The 12,475-nt window shown below is 39.2% G+C and overlaps 1 long non-coding RNA gene across 1 annotated transcript in view; it reads right to left on the reverse strand.

Annotated features, from left to right (window-relative positions):
- Positions 1 to 4,669: 4,669 nt before the first annotated feature.
- LOC125617166 overlaps positions 4,670 to 12,475 on the reverse strand; it is a 31,510-nt gene continuing 23,704 nt past the window's right edge. Inside the window, exon 3 of the long non-coding RNA XR_007348066.1 lies at positions 4,670 to 5,218. This is a non-coding gene — a long non-coding RNA (uncharacterized LOC125617166). The remainder of the gene's footprint in view (positions 5,219 to 12,475) is intronic.

A 12,475-nucleotide genomic window follows, 5' to 3' on the forward strand; every position in this document is an offset into this window, starting at 1 on the left:
CCCAAACTTCCAGTTGGTGAATGAGCTCTCTGATGCTGGAAAAAGCCCTCAGGCAAAAACAAGAGAGAGCTTTGATATAGGCCACTGCCAATAAGCTAGAAACATCTACTGTGGCACCCAGTAAGCTTATGTGGCTAAAGCGATGTGCAGGTGGACTTCGGCATCGGCTGGACAAGGTCAGTCAATGCTTTATGACCTTGACAGCTGAAGTTTATGTTACTTCCTGGCTTGATGGCTTCTTATCTTATCACATAAACCTCTTTCTTGACCTTTTATTCTTCATTCTCCCATCTTTTTATTTTTTCTTCTCTTTTCCTCTCTTTTACTAAAATTTTCTTCTCTAAGTGTTATTTGATTAGCAAGTTGGGCACCACCATGTCTAAGAGATGTGGTACTGATAGACAAAGATCCATAAGGTACTATGAAAAGTGTGATGTCGAATTGTTGACACCAGGAGCCTGATTCTAGAGTTCATCACACCAAACTACAGAGTACTGGATGAAATGGGTTGCTCTTCAAAGGTGAATGTTCAGGGGAGCTAATGAAGCTAAAGCTTCAAGACTCCTCTCTTACATCAGCCCCTTCCAAGGCCCTGGAAGGGATTCTAGCTATATATTCACATAGCCATATATTTTTGTCAAAAGTGTGCCTTGCCTACCCACTTTCAAATGTGTTTGATTTCTTGTGGCACTTCGGTATTTCTAGGCTGCAATGGGTATTGAAAACATCATGCCAGCTCTAGAGAAGAGCCCATTTTATTCCTGTACAACTAGACCAAACCTAACCCTGGGGAGGCCACTGTCTCCAAAGCCATTATCCCTGGATCAATTTTGGCTTGTCCATCAGTGGTCTGCCATGCTACTCTAACTGCTTTGAAAGATGTGCTTTTCTCTTTCTGCCATTGGTTGATGTGGGACAAATCACAGATATACAGCAAATGGCAGCCAGCAACTTTACAGCATCTCTCTCTTATACCCAGAGGACACATATAAATCTGGATTGAGTACAAATAAATACTCAAGAGTGGTCTTTTCAACACTCCTCTCTCACTCCACCAGACCTCAAATAGGATTTTCATAGATTTCAGCTTCTGGTGGATGTTATATCCAAACAGACTGCAGAGATGGGAGTTTCAGGCAAAACTATGGCTTAACCCCTGCTGTAGCAAAAGATTTCTCAAAAATGTTGTCATGCTTGCTGGACAGTGAGGGCAAGATATGAATTGAATTTCTAATATATTTTATTAAAATTTGCACATGGGATTGCTAAAATGAAGCTTCTTGTTAGTGAAATGTCTTCAATGGAGTACAATCAACACAAGAATTATTCATTTGTAGAAGCAAAGAGTTACTTTTTTGAATGTTTCTTGGTAGATTATTCATAATATGAGATGGCTCTCAGTATCATGTAATTTTTTTTCCTCCTCTTCTCTTTTTTGTTGGTGATTTTTCAGAATGTGCAAGACTTAGAACATATAGCATCATTTCTTTCCCATGTGGAACAAGATGCCCACATACTGTCTAATTAATTTCAAAATACTGCCTAATTAATTTTCAAATTCTTTTCAAACAAGTGTGAATCTAGTTGATTGATGTCTTTTTCATAATATTTTCTTTATCAAAAAATGTATTAGTGGAAGACAAGAAAAGAAAGGAACAGATTTAACACATTTAAGAAGCAGAATCAAAAGCTTAATGATGGATGAGATGTGGAGCGTGAGGGAGAAGGACATGTCAAGAATTAATGTGGGTTCTGGCTCCCATTATCTCCCATCAGCAGTGGTTTCCATGTAGAGATTAAGGAACGTACTTGGGGCTCCACCACCTTCAACAGATGGCTTCCAAGGTCACCTACTTCTCATCTACATCAAGTGGGTGGGGGAAAGCATGGAGGATTGAACGTGAGGACTTTGCTAGGGGGCAGACCTGAATGTTGCTTATGTCACTCTGCTCATCTTCCTTTGGATGCGCTTCATTGTGAGGAAGCCTGAGAAATAGATTCCAGCTCTGTGTCCAGGAAGAGGTGCAAATAGACCTGGTCATTAACTAGCAGTCTCTATCTCCATGGATGAAGTAGAAAAGGAGTATATTCTTTACTGTGGCACTGCAAGTGTTCCCCAGGAACAGAGAACAGTTTTCTAGTCCCCAGACTTGTTTTCTTTTTAGTTGTAGATGGACACAATGGCTTTATATTGTTTATTTATTTTTATGTGGTGCTGAGGATCGAACCCAGTGCCTCACACGGGCTAGGCAAGTGCTCTACCACTGAGCCACAACCCCAGCCCCCCCCCCAGACTTCTTTTAGCTTCACTTTTCTCCTTATTCCTTTGGTATATTTCTATCATTCAAGGATAAGTAGAGTCCTTATGTCCCGCCCCACTTGCATATATTCATTTTTACCAAGAGAAAATTACCTTCTCAATACTATTTACTCATTTGATAGGTAGTTAAATATATCCTATTGTCTCAGAAAATAATACTCTGACCAAGTATGACAGAAATAATCAGATTTTTTTCCTTTTTAAAATAAATTTTAACTAATGTATAAGAATCAAAATCATGCATATTAGTGGGGTAACAGGTGATGTTTCAATACATATATACATTATTTAATGTTTTAGAAACTAATCATTTATTCTTTAAAAGGTATATCAAAACTGGGTTTCCAATTTATTAGAAAAAATGTTAGTGTACAAATGTGATTACATTTGTATAATTTCTAATAACCATATGAAATAGTTTAAATGCATAATAACGGAGAATGGCTAATTAAAATTTGGCTAGTCTGTAGGTAGAATATTTGGCAGTAATTAAAATCATGTTCATAAAGAGATTTTTAGAATAAGGGAAGTTTATGATACAGTAATACCTGTAAATGCAGGAAGTAGTGTCAATTACATAAAATATACGTGTGTGTGTCTGTACTTTCTTATATCTGAAACTTTATTTTTACAATGAGTTCCATGAAAATTTTCTTGTAATTCAAAGCAAACTCTAAGAAGACATAGGAGACTTGGAAATATGATAGGTAATTTCAACCAGGTCATATTTAAGTATTCCAAGTAAAGTGGACACTAAACTAAAGCTGGAGGTTCAGTCCAAAATCCAGGAGCAATATTATGATTTGAGGTCCCCCATTGTAATTAAAGACTTGTCACCAGGGTGCTGCTATTGGAGGTGGTAGAACCTTTGAGAAATAGAGCCTAAGAGAAGGCCCTCTGGTCATTAGAGCATGAGGTATTTCTTTTGAGACCACTTTGATAGTTCTCAGAAGAGGGCTGTCATAAAAGGAACAAGCCTTGGCCACTTCCACTCTCTCTACCTCTTTGTTAAAGATATAATCAATCACCTGCTTGTTCCCATATACACCCTCATCATTACCATCTGTGCTGTGGGTGGGGCAGCCCTTGCCAAGCCTGCACTATGGCCTTTTGGATTTTCAGTCTAAAATCATGAGCTAAATAAACCTTTTCTCTTTATAATAAGTTAGTTGATCAAGTATTTTGACATAGTGATAGAAAGATGACTATAAAAATTCCATATGAATGATTATACAACAGTGTTTTCGTATAGACTGCACCAGTCTCATTAACTAAGAACTTTAACACCTTGGTGTCATGTGTATTGCCCAAGGATGAGCCATCCATGCTGGCCTGACAGGCAAAATGAAAACACAGCATTCAAGCCAGAGGGTCAGGCCTGGATAGATAAGGTAGAGTAATAAACCTCCTGGTAAGAGAAGAGCTAGGGGACAGGCCAAATCTTGGTTACCACACCTCTGGGGATACAGGAGGTCCCCTAAGTCAAACAATTAGATGCAAGAGGCAAAAGCTGTGGGAACAGATTGGAATCGCACATATTCAGTGAGGACCAACAGCAAGGATTCAGGTGCTAGGAGGTTCATATTGATTGATTTCCTAGGATGAGATTTAAGCCAATGCCTCACTTGAAGATGGAAGGCCCACTTTTTCTGGCACGATTTTAAACATCTTACAGGCATAACTTAGTGTCAGCAAATTTTCCAAGAAAGACATTTTTTTAATGCCTAGATATTTGAATAACAATGATGATAATAGCAAACCTTTATTGAGCACCTATTATAACCATACACTGTGGTCTTGCCTTGTGCTAAAAGTTTCATGTGCTTTACAGAGAATCTCATTTTATGAGCATTTCCTTCCTGTTTTAAGATGAATATTTTGAGCATCAGAGAAATAAGAGACTGCCTGGGTTGCACAACTAGAAAGTGGTAGAGCCAGATCATTAACCCAGGTCTGTTTGACTCCAGAATCTGTAGTCCTAACTATCTCACTACTGTCAGTGCCTAATTATATGTGGTCATTGATTTTCTAAAAAAAAATTTTATATATATATATATATATATATATATATATATATATATATATATTTCATTGAAGCAAAAACAATGCTTCAATTGGGCTGGTAGACACCATGTATAAATAAATTACATTAAGGTATTTATTCCCTGTTAAAAGAGTATTACTAACAGAAAACTATAAGAGCTAACATGGGAAGGAAGGATATCTTTTTAGCACCCCTAACATCACACAATAAGAACTGGAGATGACTCTTCTCCATCCCTAGCCAAGATAAATGGGAAGAAATTAAAATTTTATACTAGAGATAGCTAAGGAAGCCATTAAAATTAGTGTGGGTTCAGGAAGGACCTAAATAAATAAATCATTAAGCAATTAAGATTTCTAATTAAAATGGAAAAGACAACACACAACCTCTATACGATACCTCTTTGGATCACTGAAGTACACCTCTTTAGGCCAGACACACTGTTAAGTATAAAATATAAATATTTAAAAATCCCTACAGTGCAATAAATATTTCTGGGGACTGGAGAATGTATTTAATTGTACAAGACCAAACCATGGATAAAAACTGTGAATACTCATTTGTTTGCTTCTCAGAGATTAATGTAGAGCTGTTGAATATCAGTTGCACCTTAACGTGCTCAGATTTTTGTGTTTTTCTTTTTTTAATTACTTAAGATTTGGCACATTTTCTTTTGTTGAGCGAAAACCCAAGCAATTAACTGTGAGGAAAGCTACAGATACGCTAGGGCCACATTACCTTAACAGAAGTAACTGTTCACACATCATCAATTGCACAGTCTCCATCATTGGTCCTGAATCTAGCAGGCTATTCCAAAAGCAATCATGGCAGCTTTGACACCTTCCATTCACTTTCTGAAGAGAAGGGAAGGTAGAGGAAAGGACAAAATGATAGGTAGGTTACAATCTTAAATAGCAATCTTTATCCTCATTCCTAAATAAGTTTCAAATACTTTGTGATGAAATTATAAAAAGAAAATACAACAAACAATACTATGAATGTCACAAAATGGAAATGGGAAGTTTCATGGCAGGCCATGATCATTTTGGAGGAGGGTGAAATTAAACATCTGCTCAAAGACACCCGTGAAATGTTGTTGTCATTTTTGTTGTTGTTTTGTTGTCAGTGGTCTGAGTGCCAATCTGAAGATTCCATTTTGCAATCTCTGAACTTATACCAAGGTATCCTTTTTATTCAATGATGGTGCTCAGAGGTGGGTGGGACAAGTTTCCATGTCAAATAAATAAATGTAGAAGATAAATAAAAAGAAGAGAATGATGTAATGCAAAGCTATTTAGCTTTGCCAGATACTTCTGTAGCAAATAAGAAATCCCCGCAAGTCAAATGCAAGTCCTATTATCTTCCCAATAACTTCAATAATGAGTTATTTGGTGTGGAAGCAAGCTTGGGCCTCAGTTTTGACAGTTTTATAGTCCTTGGTCAAACTTTTCAACAGCGCTTGGGCAGGCGTGACTAGGCAGCTTGATTATACATACTTACTGACTTTCCACTTGCAGATACACAATATTTACTTTTCAGGGTGAGCCTGTAAACTCTCTGACCAATTAGGCCACAGATTCTTGTGCCTCATGAAAGCTAAGCAAAGGCTGTGGATGTAAAAGCCTCAGAAACACACGCAGGCTGGGATTTGCTCAATGTGTCTTCATATAATCTTCACAAAAGACTGCCAATGTCCAGTAGCCTTCTACATCATAGCCACTTCGGTATAAAAACACTGAAAGTGTCTCTCAAATAGACAGTTTCGTTCTGTGGGTTTATAGAGAACCACATTCAGGCAGCAGATAGGATCAAACTTCAGAAACAGATACAAAGCTTTTAATAAACCTTCTAAATCCTTCTGCTTTCCTTGTCATTTTTTCTGTCATTCAAGTTCCTCCCCAATCAACATTTCAACTTTGTAAGCCAACATTTCCATAAGTGATCCTCCATTCTAGCCTAATTGATCTCATGGTCCTCTAAACAGGAATGTGTATTCCTTTCCCTCTGCCTCTGCTTGAATCGCTGATCCACTTAGGATGTCATCATCCTGCCTTCCTTATTCCTCCTTTCCCCATGGTAAATCTAAATGCTACTTAAATTCCACATCCACCATGAACATTGCTTGGCAACATGATCTCTTCCTTCTCTGTGATCCTATGGCACCAACTGTTTTGTTTATACTGCGGTATGACCATTCTGTAACATTACATAACTTCTCATTTATGTGTGCTTTACTCTCCCCAAAAAATCGTTTCAGCCACTAATGACAATTTCTACTTAGGTGGCTACCATACTGAAAAAAAAAAAAAAATTCTACCCCAAAGCCTGTATAAATTTAGGTTACCATTGTCCTTATATTTAATCCAGGCTCAAAACCATGGAATCACTTTTGAGTCTCCTTCCTCTTGCCTATTTCCCATATTCAGTCACCAGAATTTGTGAATTCTAGCATTGTTCTATCTCTTGCAACCATCCGCCTTTTCCATTTCCACTGCCAACACCCTTGTTTAGGCCTTTATTTCCTTGCCTGGACTATTTCAAAAGTCTCCCACTGGCCTCTCTGACTCCAATTTCTCCACCTCTAATCCAATTTAAACATACCAGCCAGATTAATCTTCCTAAATACAACTCTGACTCACATTACTTCTCTGTGTAAATACCTTCAATTGCATCCAAAAATCTATTGAATAAAGTATAAATTCCTCAATCTGGCAGGAACTGGGCCCAGTGTAGTGAATGCTATGGTGGGCCACTGTGATCCCCCATACCAAATAGATTCATTTCCCCAATGCCAGATGAATCCCTCTCTAGAAATTACCCTGAGCAATGGGTGCTCTTTGGACCAAGTTTTGTACCCTCCCCAGTCTCAACCCACATTCAATGACTGGTTGCTACGAGGACACAAGGCCCATCCCCCTTGCATCAATTTGGGACATCTTCGTAGGTCTATGCCAGCTTCTGAGTGACACATGTGATCATCTTTTGAAAATTCATTTCAGTTCAACTTCTCGGCCTGCCTTCTTTATTCCTTTACAGTTATTGATCCTAAGGGCATTCCTCAATAAATTTCCTGCACTAGAATCTTCATCTTAGAATTGGTCTTCCAGGATATAATGGACGATACTCAACCACCTTTCTTTCATATCTTTTACTTTTGTCTTCTATATATCCTACACTCCAGCAACTGGCTTACCTGACATTCCTTCAAAATACTATATACATTATCACTTATTTATTCACTCAAAAAAAGTATCTACTGATTACCTAAAATGCTCCATATTTCAAAAAGGTACTGGCTTAAAAGAACATAGACAAATAAAGACTATAGTATGAGCAGTTGCTATGGTTTAGGTATGATTTGAGTGTATTCCCCAAAATTCATGTGTTGGAGGCTTGATCACCAATGTGGCAGAATTAAGAATTTATGGAAGCTGTAAGAGATGAGGCTAGGTGTAAGATAATTAGATCACTGGGGGCATTGCCCTTAGAAGAGATAATGTGATTCTTGTGGGATCCCAGTTAGTTCATGCAAAGGTGGGTTATCAAAAAAAGAGCAAAACTGGCCCTGCCCCAGTCTCTGGCTTCCTGCCTCCTCATGTGATTCCTCCCTCTCCTATGCATCCTCATCATGTTGTGATGCAATCTTGGATTTCTAGGCTCCAAAACTATAAGCTAAATAAACCTCTTTTCTTTTCAAGTACCTAGCTTCAGGCATTTTGTCACAGAAACAGAAAACGGATTGATACAGCAGTGATTTCTCAGCTGAGATCAGAGGAAGAACAGGGAGAAGAGTGTGCCAGACATGGAAAAGTCTTGGAGACAGGAAAACTGTTGAGTTGATGAACTGGAGGTACATTTTTAAATGGCTAATGTAAGGGAAATTGAGAGGTGGTAGCAAGAGAGTTCAGCAAGGCTAGCATAAGAAAGGCAAGTAAGTCTTGTGTAGGATCTGGACATCATCCTTAAGGCAAGGGGAGATATCACAGAGCTTTAAGGAAATAAACAATACAATGACCAAATCTGTGCTTTAGAAAAATTCTGTAGAGAAAGAACTAGCTGGAGTAAAGTTTGATGGCAGATGACTACTACAGTCCTCCAAGCAAAAGATTATGGTGAGCTACCAAAGGAGATAGCAATGAATATGGAAAGACCTGGACAGATTCAAGAGACATAAGAAAACATAAAGGACATTATGATTTATTATACAGAGGATGATGGGAGGGGAGAGTCAAGATCACACTGTTTCTGACATATTTCTTAAATAATTAGATGGGCATCATTCACTGAAGTAGGAAACCCAGGAAGATGGAAATCTGGAGACAAAGATGAGTTCGGTATGCAACATGCAGAACTTAAGATCTTTAAGTAAGAGTTGGATACATGGATGTGGCCAGCATTCAGTTTCGTATAGGTCTGAGCATCAGGAGAGCAGCCTGGCTGGAGGCACAGGGGAGCTACCATTAGCATATCTATGGTCATAGAAAACTGAGGGTGAGATTGAAAAGAACCCCCTGAAAAGAAGAAGGAAATCCTGCAGAGTGTGAGGTCACAGATGCCAAGAGGACACTTCAAGATGAGACACTTCTACAGTACCAAACAGGAATCAGACCAAATAAGGTAAAAACCAAAAAGTGTCCTCTGATTAGAAACACACTTGTGCCTTCATCCAAACCTCCCCCCAGTTTGAAATGTCCTTTCCCACAACCAGAGACCACAGAAACATTTCCATCTTTCAAGGATGAGTTCAAATTACCTCACATTTGCATGGTGATTTGCTGAAGATCATCACACATGACCTCATTTACTGACAGTTAAGATTTTGAGGGTTAAAACCATCTATGTATCTTGGCATCCCTTCAGCTCATTAAAATGTGGATGCTGTAGGTTCAGAAAAAGAGCCAAATCTGTCGGGGAAAACCTCACAAAAGAAGAGAATCTTAGGACGGGAAGAGCAAATCTACTGCTTGTCCTTGTCAGCAAGAGGGCACATGTGGGACAAGCCTACTTGACAGTCTGTCTTCAGCCTTATAAGAAAACTTAGTGAATGAGATCGCAATGACAAGACCATCTTGACTTTTCACTTTGACATTAATTTTGTCAACGAGTTTCGTGTTAGATGTGGAGCAAAAATGCTCCATCTCCCAGAGCCTGGCTGACCTCACTTACCCTCAAAAGGGAGGCTGGAAAGAGTCAGTGATAAGCAGGCATTCATCTTCTGACTCTTTTTTTTTTAAACTTCTTCTTCTTCCTGGAGTGTAAACATCTAGAGAGGAAAGCCTATTTGAATAGGTGCAACTGCCAACTTCACTTGCCCTCTTGCATTTAATGAGCCTATTTTGTTTTATGGGTGCTTCAAAAGAACTGACAGAGAGGAGGCAGCTATGAACAGAAAACATGAAGCAACTTGCTGAGCCCTCACTGTGAGGTCGAAGGCCTGTTATGCCACAACCTTGCAGACCTACATGTTCATAATTCCTCTTTCAAACACAGACCAAAACCCAAACTAGAACCGAAGAGTTCCTGCTCTCCTTCAAAGTGTCAACACCAGAGAGAATATTTCAAGGTAGCTTGAGGGAGTTGCAGTCACCATCACAATAACAATTTGAACTGTAGTAATGTGGTACATTTTTCAGAGACATGCAGCCCAGATAACCAAAATTTGCTACACAGCTGCAGGGACAGGTATTTTTGTGCCCTTCCCCCATCCTTGCCTAAGCAACATTCTTCTTAAGTCCTCAAGAGGCCTTGGCATTCCGAACATTAGCAAATATTTACTCAATGACCAACAGAACACCTTGTATATGGCGGGTCCTTGATGGTGGTGATGTTGGACACTGGTAACAAATAGCCTTTTAAGCCGTAGGTTTTTATAAATAGAGGGTAGTGAAAATAAATGTTAACAAAGGTAGAAATTCCCAACAGCTGGAATCTAGAATATGTTGCCTAAAGAAACTTCAGCTCAGTAAGAAGTTAATAAACACCTATTAACATTAAGCACCACAGGAGCACAGGTGGCCCTCTCTATCCATCACCTCATTTTGTCATTTCAGCACTGCCTCTGTATTGATAGTGCACGCATGGCAGACTTCACTTCTGGATGCCTTCATATTTATGCTGTGTTTTTTACCATAACCCTGAGTGAAAAAAAAAAAACAGATAATCACCTTTATGCTGATCTATCCTACAAGGTCCAAGGATATAAGTCATTATAAAAGTAGAACCAGATAGGGCTGGGGATGCAGCTCAGTGGTAGAGCACCTGCCTAGCTTGTGCAAGGCCCTGGGTTTGATCCCTAGCATAGGAAAAGGGGAAGGATAAAAAGTGGTACCAGCTGTATAAATAGGCACTTCAGGCAGGAGAAGGAAATTCGGGATTTAGTCCAATGCCAGAATTTTACATGATTAGAAAAACTTTTTAATAAGCCAAGATATGAAAGAGATTTACAAAGATTAGATCATTGTAAGTAACATCTCACAATTAGTTTTATTCTCTGTGCATTCCCTCTGTATTTAATACCTGCAATATTAGAATCCTGTCACAATATACCAGCATGCTACATTTTATAACCTTAATATCCTCAAACACAGAGCCCACAACTGTCTCAGGGGTCTTTAGGAAGAACATGGATAAGGAGATTAAACAATTTAGGTAGGAAAGAATATTTTTCAAACACCAACTATATATTAAAATAAGGAAAAATATATTTGTATTAAGCCATAAAATCCTCTCTAATAGCTAGTAGTGGTGGTGGTGGTGGTGGTAATTATGATGAGATGATGATGATAATAATAGGTGAGATTTTTTCAGATGCATTATGACATTTAACCCTAACACCAATCCTATGATATACAACTATTATTAGTCCCACCTTAGAAATGAGGAAACCAGGGCTTTAAGAGGTTAAGTAATTCTCCCAAGGTTGTGGATGTCCTGTAGCTAATAAATGAGCAAGGATTTGGGCCTGTTAGGCTCTTGAGGTTCCCTCGTCACCACTAGGCTGCACTGCCAAGGTGTAGGTTGCACATACACAAATAAAACACACAAGACTAATTTCCAGGTTTCCCAGAGGTCAAGAGTTGCATCCTATGTACAAAATTTGTGGGTTGTCTTATTTTATAGTAAGTCATGGAACTGCTGAACTAAAACAATCAGCCAAGTCTTTCTGTTTGCAAGCCACCTTTTCCACTGCGGTGTTGCATTTTATTTCACTCACTAATTTTTTTTTTTTAGCTAGCATGATTGCTTCCAACCCGAGAATTAAAACTATGCAATTATGTTAATATTTATCAAGAACTTGGATTTTTTTTCTCTAGAAGATTATTTTTTAAAAACCAAACTTCAGCATTTGTATCTTTTGATATTATTCACAACTTGTTCTATTTCTAATAATTTATGAATGGAAATGAAGCTTGCTTTGGAAGTCATGCAGATTGGAAATTTAGTTACTTTTCATTAAGTTTAAATGAAATACTCCAGAGGAAGATGGCGGCGAAGGGAGTGCATTACCCCCGTGTACCGCGTCACTGTGTGGGAGAATGACGAGCTAGAAAGGCTAAAAGCTATCTTGTTAGGAATTTCCAGCAAAATTGGGGTGCTCCAAAACCTAGAGGAAGGATTTCCATCGCACGAGGATCAGCTATGGGGGCTCAAACGCGAGAGATTTGCCCGCACGGAGGGTCAAGCTGCTTATTCAGCAAATCGCCCCGCGACTAGAGTCTGCGGTGCGCGCTGGGAAACGAGGAGATAGCAATGCAAAGATACAGCGCTGCAGTTTCCGTGGGCTTCTGCCAGCTGTGCAATCACCGTACTAAGTGCTGAATTCTGGGTTTGAGACGGGGGAAGGAAGCGGTCCAATTCGGTTCTCCACACCGGTCAGACCACAGAGGAAGCCAGCGGCCACCATCTTGGAGAGCTGACGTCACCATCCCTGTTTTCGACTGATCGCAGCTCATTCAGCCATAGAACAGGTAATTTCAGGCTGCCATTCGCCTGCAGCTCGCAGACAACTTATTCAGGCTCAGTGCTAATTAACCCGCAGAAACTGCTTCTTGGAGCCTGCTCCTATCAGAACATACACCAAGCACGGAGCGGCCGAATTCCGGCTCCCGGAA

The sequence above is a fragment of the Marmota marmota genome, unplaced genomic scaffold (genome assembly GCF_001458135.2).
Source record: "Marmota marmota marmota unplaced genomic scaffold, marMar, whole genome shotgun sequence".
NCBI lineage: Eukaryota > Metazoa > Chordata > Mammalia > Rodentia > Sciuridae > Marmota > Marmota marmota.